An 8,943-nucleotide genomic window follows, 5' to 3' on the forward strand; every position below is an offset into this window, starting at 1 on the left:
GCTAAAAGCACAGGGCTTCGGAATTCATGAGATCGGTGTTTTTTTCAAGCATTAATCTACAGAACAGGTGAAAATGTGTTTCACGCATTAACATGATTGTTCCTTGTCGAATTTGGAAAATTTCCACAGTTCTGTCTGTACGTTTCCTGATTAGTTTCCCGAAACGTATATCATTGGCAATGAAAAGGTTCGCGTTGTAATGAAAGACAATGGGAGCTTTTGAAGGAAACTTTCAATTATCTTAGTGGCCACCGCCATGCTGTATACAATATGTCGCAGTGTCCCACGGGACCTATGCTTTCAAGCCTTCTCCAACCAATCTAGCACGTTGATAATTTTCTGTTTGTACAAGCTATGCCCATTATCCCTTCTAGAAAATTACTCATTAAGTTATGGGATCCTCTTAAAATGGACGTTAGTTAGTGCTACATAGGGCGTGGATATTTATAAGCCCATAAACAATGGCGCACATAGAGGCCTGTCTGTCCCAAGAGGTCGTCTGTCGACACAGTCACTAGCTTGCAACGCGTGGCGGGAATATAGCAAGACGGGAAATGAGAACTCAAGGGAAACTTCTGCTGCAAACTAATCATTTGATGAATTGAGCGTCATTAAATGAATATTTTCTTTGTTCTAACTCAGTACACAATGGAGATTTACCTTTGTTGGTCGAACTGGTTAAGCTCCCTTTTCAGACAACAAACGAACTGCAAAATCTTCGACGGATTTTTTGACACTTTATTTCAAAATTTGATGTGCACTCTTGACCTATTTTTTTACTTGAATGACTTACACAACAAAGTGTCATGACAGTGTAGCACAAACACCATATAAGCAGCATAAAGCATCACATAAAACGCCAAACGAACCGTTAACCCACCAATATTAGTTGTTCACCAAAAGATTCACTACTTTGCAAACAGTCTCTACATATTTAATAACGGAGACACCTTGGCGATATCCATGATTTTTTTATTCAGTGGTAAATCGTGTGTGAATTCAAATTACCCATACCATACCTGAAATGAACTCTCCTTATGTCTTCAGCAATTTCCATACTTTTTGACGTCAATTTTTGATCAAAGAAAGTATTAACAAAACAATTTTCTTAGCTTAAATTAATCCAGTTATAGATTAAAGCGCAAATTTTGATCAGAGGTGGTAATTTTAGAGCGCATTAAGAACAGTGGACTATGAGCTCCGCAGATCAAATATGGCGACCCACTAATCAAGCTTGCCGCTAAATTCAGGATTAGACACTGAATACCTTTCCTGTGGGGATTTCGCAACAAGCATTTAAGTAAGTCGGCCATATTTGATCCGCGGATCTGTTAGTCCCCTGTTTTGAATGAGCCCTGAGAATTTTAAAGGTAACATTTACGTTGAAAATATGAGTTTGAGAGGCTGAAAGGTAATGTAAGAATAGGCGTGATATAACACCGATTTCGCATTAGTACTTAAATCATAAAGCTCTTTTGAGACTTCATATATGACTCTTAAATGAAATTAATAAACAAGGGGCATTAATCACTGTTGTATTTTTTTCGCTGTGAACTCTCAGTAGGACGCAAAACGTTCCGTCATTTCTCTTAAACCATCAAAGGGGTGTTTCAGTTTCGGGGGCTATGGCACTCGTGGAATGACTTTTTCATCAATACTTGTTATCTTACTGGGAGGAAGGCATTATAGCGTAAGGACTGATGATTGACTCGAGTTCGCCTATCGATTCCCTTCATCATTCAGTGAATCGATCAATACGCAGCAGAGACCCCTACCAGTGCTTCCCAGGTGTTAAGAAGAGTTCCTTTTTCCAGCTCAATATGATAAACGCCCTGTGAAGACTACAATAGCAATTTATGTCCTAACAAATATTTTACATTTGTTGACGTTATAATATGAACACCATTTTTTGAACTGGGAATTAATGTCACCCATAGATACATATTCTTTTTGTACACAAAGCACTAACATGTAGATACTGGTAGAGATGCCCTAATTCCCAAATGCATTTCATAGAGATTTACCAAAACCGCTTCGTTTCTGTAATATCATAAGTAACCCACATGCTTTTGAATGTTTTGTGTGAAAAAAATGTTATTTTGACCTTTCTTTTACCACTATTCTCCTGACCAATTCCAAATTTGCAGTTAATAAATACCTTTGGGAATAAAGACAAGCAAAACTACTTTTTCTTTTTTCGGGAAAATATGAACTAGGCCATTGAAATGTGTTAAGAGAGCCCGAGTGAAAAGCTAAAGTCAAACTAAGAATGGAAATTACATAATAGACACCTACGCACATGTAAGAGCTCCGGCGTTTTTTTCTCTCCTGAAGTCTTCCTCAGGGCACAAATACGCTAAAGTATAGTTTAGGTGCCTTGGATTGAAATATAAAATGTTTGAAATTGTGATTTATTGCGTAGACGAATACGGGGGTAGGGGTGGGGTGGGGGGGGTGCAATTCCTTTAAAAAACTGTGTCGGGTTCAGCCATACATGTATATGCTCTTTGTTTTTATGGGAAACAGAATAAAAAGCAGCAAAACTCTTTCACATGTGTCTTCACTGCGGGAATGGAAGAGGGGGGGATAGAATTTAATTTGCTCCCCTTTTTGATATCCTGCATAAGCCGATGCATATTAACACTGCCAAAAATCTGTGCGTGTACGATGTATATTTGCAGGCAAGGCTGAAATCAAAACAGATTTTAAACCGCCTAGGCAAGGTTGAGATTTCAATCTCGCCTACGGGACAGTGCAATCCAAACTTCAGAGAAGTCGTGATTTAGTCAATAAGTCACATCTGCCCTAACAGACAGTAAACCTTTGAGATTTAACTGTATAATTTTGCATTAGTGGGAAACCGGTAACCATCACAAGTTTTGAAAAAAAAAAAAAAAACAGGCAATTACATTCTATGGATTGATGGTTCCGCAAGGAATTGGTGGCACTAAGATGAACATCACAGGTGGGAATTTTGCTGTTATGCGCCATATTTGTCTTTTATTGAACTTTTGATGAGATATTGCTGTTTTTAATTTAATCTGGCCATCTGCCTTGGAAAGGAGACAAGTGAAATGCAACGTTTGCCCAATTCTCGGTCCTTTACAAGCCTAATATATGCCATACTTGTCTTTTATTGAACTTTTGACGACATGTTGCTGTTTTAAAGTTAATCTGGCCATCTGCCTTTGAAAAGAAACCAAGTGTTAGTCTCAGACAAACAAAGTTAGCCACATTTTCATTGAAATGACTTCCTTTGGAATAATTTATCGCCTTACATTGTCATGGACATATCCAAAACAAAAAAGACACTTGGGTAAAAACGGTTGTCGGTTGAAAACTGACAGTACGGAGCCTCATGCAGGCAGAGAAACGCACAGCTTCAAATTCATGCAAGTTAATTACTCTCAGTTTTAAACATATTTATGCTTTCTGAAACCACCAAAGGTGGAGGGGAAAGACACCAACAACAGGTTCAACCATTTTCTCGATCACTGCAAGTTTACCGAACGGGGACTGTGCGATATTGCCCACGGGGTTACCATAAAAAAATGTCCGAAAGTATTAGCATATTAGCATGGCAAAATCGTAGAGGCTACAGAGGCCGTGAATTTGTACGATTTTGTACCATTTCGCAAGGTCCCCGCCTGCCTCCACACAGACGCCGCACGAAAAAGGTATTTACGGGCAGTATACGAGCACCGTATTGTCAAAATTCAATCATCATCATCATCTCACGTCGCACGGACTTTCCTTGGTCACCTTAAAGGTTTCCAATTTCTAAAGAATTTGCAAGGATAAAATGGTCATCCTTATGGAACAATTTGATGAAAGAAGGTTGGGAATATCTTAACTACATGTTTATCAAAATTGAGATGAAAAGTAAAACAGGTTTTTTGCACGATATTTTCTCCGTGTAGAGAAGTTGGCATACTACTGTTCGACTGACTTAAGAGTGTTCTAAGACCACAAAAAAATATCAGTAAAACAATAAACCAAGTTGTAGTTCATTGATGGAAATGCTATCTTCCTAATGTTCCGTACGACATATTCTCCTTGTCGACAACACTAGTTTCCACTTTACTTCAATTGGCAAACTACTGTACTGCAGATGCTCCATTTTAACTGTATATTATACGTGTAGTGTCCCTAACCCAAATGTGCTTGATTGTACAATACACTATATAGTAAAACAACTTATATAACGATCAGAAATGGGAGACTAATCGCACTGTCTAGAACAAATCAAATTAAATCACCACTTTGCTCATGTAACCGAGTCTTCATGTGCATTTAACAGCGTTACTTCTGTCTCCAAAGAAATATCTTTGAAAATGCATTCCACTGTTTATTTATATGTTTCAGAAAACAATTGAGTTATTAGAAATCAAAATCAAGATGCACTTATTAACCCCAATTATCTCAATGACTATTAAAAAATTATGTGAACCTAACTAAAAGGGAATCAATTAATACGAGATAAGGGAATAGAGATAAGGGATGATGAATGGCACAGTTCTCTTCATACGCGTAATGGAGAATAATTGTGCGAATAGGACGTTACATGCGAGCAGTTGGAGCTACATTGTGCAGTGGAGCATAATGAAGCTATGCACACCCAGAAAATTAGTGGTACCAGTTTAAATGTCACCAAGAATCAAAACCCAATTCAATCCTACCAACAACTTGACCAGTATTACTAGACTGTCAGCTAGGTTTTCATTACGCAGACAACATTTTCCCCGGTACCAATGCAAACAATTAGTGTTTCAAATTGGTTTGACATTTGCCAATTCAGTTTCTTGCAAATGTCACTGTGTTTACAACATTCCCGTTGTTGTTTTTCATGACACATCACATAAACTAATTAAAAAAACACCAAAAAATTATTCCAAGAGTGTTATTTTTTTATATTTTGAAGAGGTACATGTACAAAAACAACCAAGATGTAACCTATATCCATGCCACATGTCCTTTTTGTAGAGTTACCAACATATTTGGAACAAGTGTAAAGATGGAGTATAGAGTCATGTTGGTAGTACATATACAAAATTCGAATAGTGGTTTCAATGGCAGAGCCAGGGGCTGATCAACCACCCATTTTTGAAATTTTCACGGAAATATGTAGCTACAAGGGCCTGTTTCATTTTGACTAAATAGCAGAGATAATGTTGAGAAGATTGAACAAAAAGTATTCGGTGGAATTGAGTGATAATTAGGGCCTAAGTTAGAATTATTTTTGTGCAAGATGCTCGTTCAGTAAAATATTGAAAACAAGCGTTTGTATCAAACGATGACACTATTACGTAGAATATAAATTCAAATAAAAAACCACCAACAGCTTGTCTAAATCGCGAACATCAACCAAACAAAGGCATACAGCACATAGTGTTTTTACTTCGATCCCAATTTTGAAAGTTTACAAACCATCTATCAGATTAGATTTTCAAAAGAAAAAAAGAACAACACCAACGACAAGTCTGAATAGTCGGTTATCAACCAAACAAATGTACACAGAACATAGTGTCTTTTGTTTCGATCCCAATTTTGAAAGTTTGCAAACCACTTATCAGATTAGATTTTTCATTCTTTAAATATTGCCGTTCCACTGTCTTGTTTTTCAATTACTACAACACAAGCACGTATTGTTACCCAAAACCATTATGTTGGTCCGCTTAGATTTTTTTGCTGGGACCGTTGTCTTAGGTAGGCCCAAGGCTGATAAAATATTTAAACCTAATCAATACGCATCAATGGATGCAACAAGCTATGTTTGTGTTTCGAGGAAAGCTAATACTAGATTGCCTCGCAGAGGTTTAAGACACTGCCATCTAATATATTTTTAGGGTCGCAATAGTAGACGATTGTGTAAATCGATTAATTTTAAACACTTCATACACTCGCCACTTAAAAGTGTTTTGGTGCGTAACGTGCTATGCAGATGAGAACGGAATTGGATTATAAATATTGTATTGCGGCGACAGGTGAGACTTACACAAAAGAATTCACAAAAACGTGCATTAACACGTTCTACTGCTTCGCACCTTTTAATTAGCAGGTTAAGATTATATATTCACGATAATAGGAAAGGTTCATCTTGTAAATATGATTCAGTTCATCCTCTCGAAATAATCGATACATGGTTGAATTGAAAGCCCGTGCGCAATAGTCAGTGACTTGTATGTACATTGTAGTTGTCCGATTATGTTGTAATGATAGGAGAATGACACCATCTCCCAATCAGATCGTATCCCTATGGTTTTGACTACCCTAGCAAAAGACAAAGATAGTCTATTGACAGCTGCGTAAGATTATATCCCTGGCTTCAAGGCTTAAAGCACTCTAACACATTTGGGCAATGCGGATATTTGGTGCAGGATGACTTTACACATACTGTCCATTATAGTGATTAGAAGAAAAAGGCAGCCTATCTCCTTGCAAGTTAATGGTGTAATAATGCGTGTAGCATATCCACAGTCAAGACACGGGTGTACAGAGTGAGCTTGAAGAGATATATAGAGGCACTGAAACTGTTCGGTTCTAATTGAGGCCTACATACATATTGCATATACATAAATGCATGTACATGTGTGGGCTATTTCTGTTGGCCATATACTACCAAGTCTTTTTGGCATAAATAACCGTCCTCTTACGTAAATGTTGTGATGATGCTTACAATGAGAGTCATTTAAAGACCAGTAGATAGAAAAAAACATGAAAATAAAGAAAACACGAACACTTCACAACATAAATTTTAAGATCCAACAGATTTTTAATATTCTTTAAAGGTTATAAAAGGCAAAGGAAATTTAGAGGCGTTTGGTAATTCATGACAAGATTTACAAGAAATGATACAGTATTTGATATAACAATGTGTAAATTTGCCTAAACGTAAAATTCTAATTCATTCTTACAAATGTCTGGAGACTAAATTCTACGTAAAGAAAAAGAAATAAAAATAAACTCACTGCACTTGGTATTTTCATTTTAAAGGATTTATATCTTAAAATGTCTCGTGATCCTGTATGGATGCTGTAACTTACCTCCTTGCCAATAACAAGGACTCCATTTCGCAGTCGTAGATAGCATACCAGTATCTGAGCGCATTGTCTTGGCACATCTGTAGCAATTAGACAGCACTTCTGACACATTTCAGGGCACAGAAAGCACCAGCATGCCACTGATAAAATTTTGTTTAAATGAAAGATGTCTTGACGTTTGCCTGCGCTTGCGAACTGTTCTGTTTGGCATGATGTCAAAAAAGTCTGTTTATTTTAGTCATTAAAAATTGAGTTAATGAGTTTTGGAGAAATGTATAATATAGGCCTATGTATAATATAAATCTACCAAGGGTGCCTGCACAAAATTTAAAAAGTGTAATATAAAAATTGCCAAAGAAGAAGAAGAACGTCTGGTTTATTTTGATACATATTATAACATTATACCGGGCTGTAAAAAAGTAGTCTTTGGTTAAAATATATATTAACTTCTGCTAGCATACCATTCCCGTTGGCGGGTGCGTACCGCGGTGGTTACTGGGAAATACTAGCGCGTGGGTTCTTTCAGATACATTTTATTTTTTTAATGATTTCAGAATTTACCACGTACCCCTAAAAGAAGAACGTTTTCACGTCATGGTAAAACCGATTGCCATTTTTGCATATGAAAGCTTACAGGCCTTCAGTTTAAAATGACTTTCTGAGGTTTGTGTGTTTACCGTTAGATACCAATAAGACTTTTGACTTCTCCCTAAAAATGAAACGTATTTAGATTTTGACGGTAGGAACGGTGATTTATACAGTTTTTAGTAGAGCTTATCGCACTGTTTAAAAGAGGGATGGCTGATCAGGTCCTGTTTTAAAAATATTAACTATAGAAATGAAGACTAAAGGATCGTCTTAAAGGTTCCTATCATTTCTCACTAAGCTCTTGCATTGCCTGTAGCATATATATATATATATATATATATATATATATATATATATATATATATATATATATATTTGTACCTTTGTGTTATAATAAGCAAGGGCCATGTGAGACGGCGCATCACGACCAATGGCTAAAATTTCATCTAGACTACCGGGTAGAAGGTTTAAATAGCGCCTTTGTTTTGAGTGGGGATATCAGACCTTTTCACAAACTTTGGATTAATCTCTAAGTTTTTTATTTAAACCTGGTGCTAAACTGAAAGCAATTACGAAGGATTAACCTTGCCATTGTATCAATCATTCATACGTAAGCTACTTTTAAGCCTTAGCCTACATATGACAAAATATACATGAATAGGGTTTAATATAATGAATATACAAAATTCCATTTGTGTATTCTTTTCTATCATTAGCATGTTGCAAAACCAATGTTTGTTTGCATTTCCGTCGCTGTAGGATGCACTTTATTGAGAAATCAGTGCGCTAACTTAAAAACTCACACAGGTAGTTGACTCTTTTTTCAGTTATCGGACCGGTTCCTGTATTGAAAAGTATAGGGCCTAATGCTCGGACTGCGTTTTATCATAATCTGACTTTGCACCAATCTAAACGCACCGTCTTCATTTTTTTGTCGAATATTTTAAAAGAAAAAAAAATGAATGTTGCACGCATTGTTCCCTGTGTGAATTACAGGTATGACATATACATGTATGACTTATTTAGTATGCCATTGTCGAATGAACTGTACTCCATTTCCATTTGCTGGGAAAGCAAAACAGTCATTGTAAATTATGGATTGTATATTTATGATATAATGCATTTAGTCATCAATTGTGCTTTTTGTCTGATTTACGATTATTTTCCAAGAAAACCCCTTAAATCACATTGATCATGCAATGCACCATCCAATTATTTCGATTGGAGTGCTTCCTCCCCTCCGTCCTTTACATCAGGTTTAATTCTTGGTGTCAAAGTTGCCACGGAACTTTCCTTGTGCGAGATCCTCTGGGAA

Source organism: Lingula anatina, chromosome 2 (genome assembly GCF_051362555.1).
Source record: "Lingula anatina isolate TDL-2025a chromosome 2, LinAna3.0, whole genome shotgun sequence".
Lineage (NCBI taxonomy): Eukaryota > Metazoa > Brachiopoda > Lingulata > Lingulida > Lingulidae > Lingula > Lingula anatina.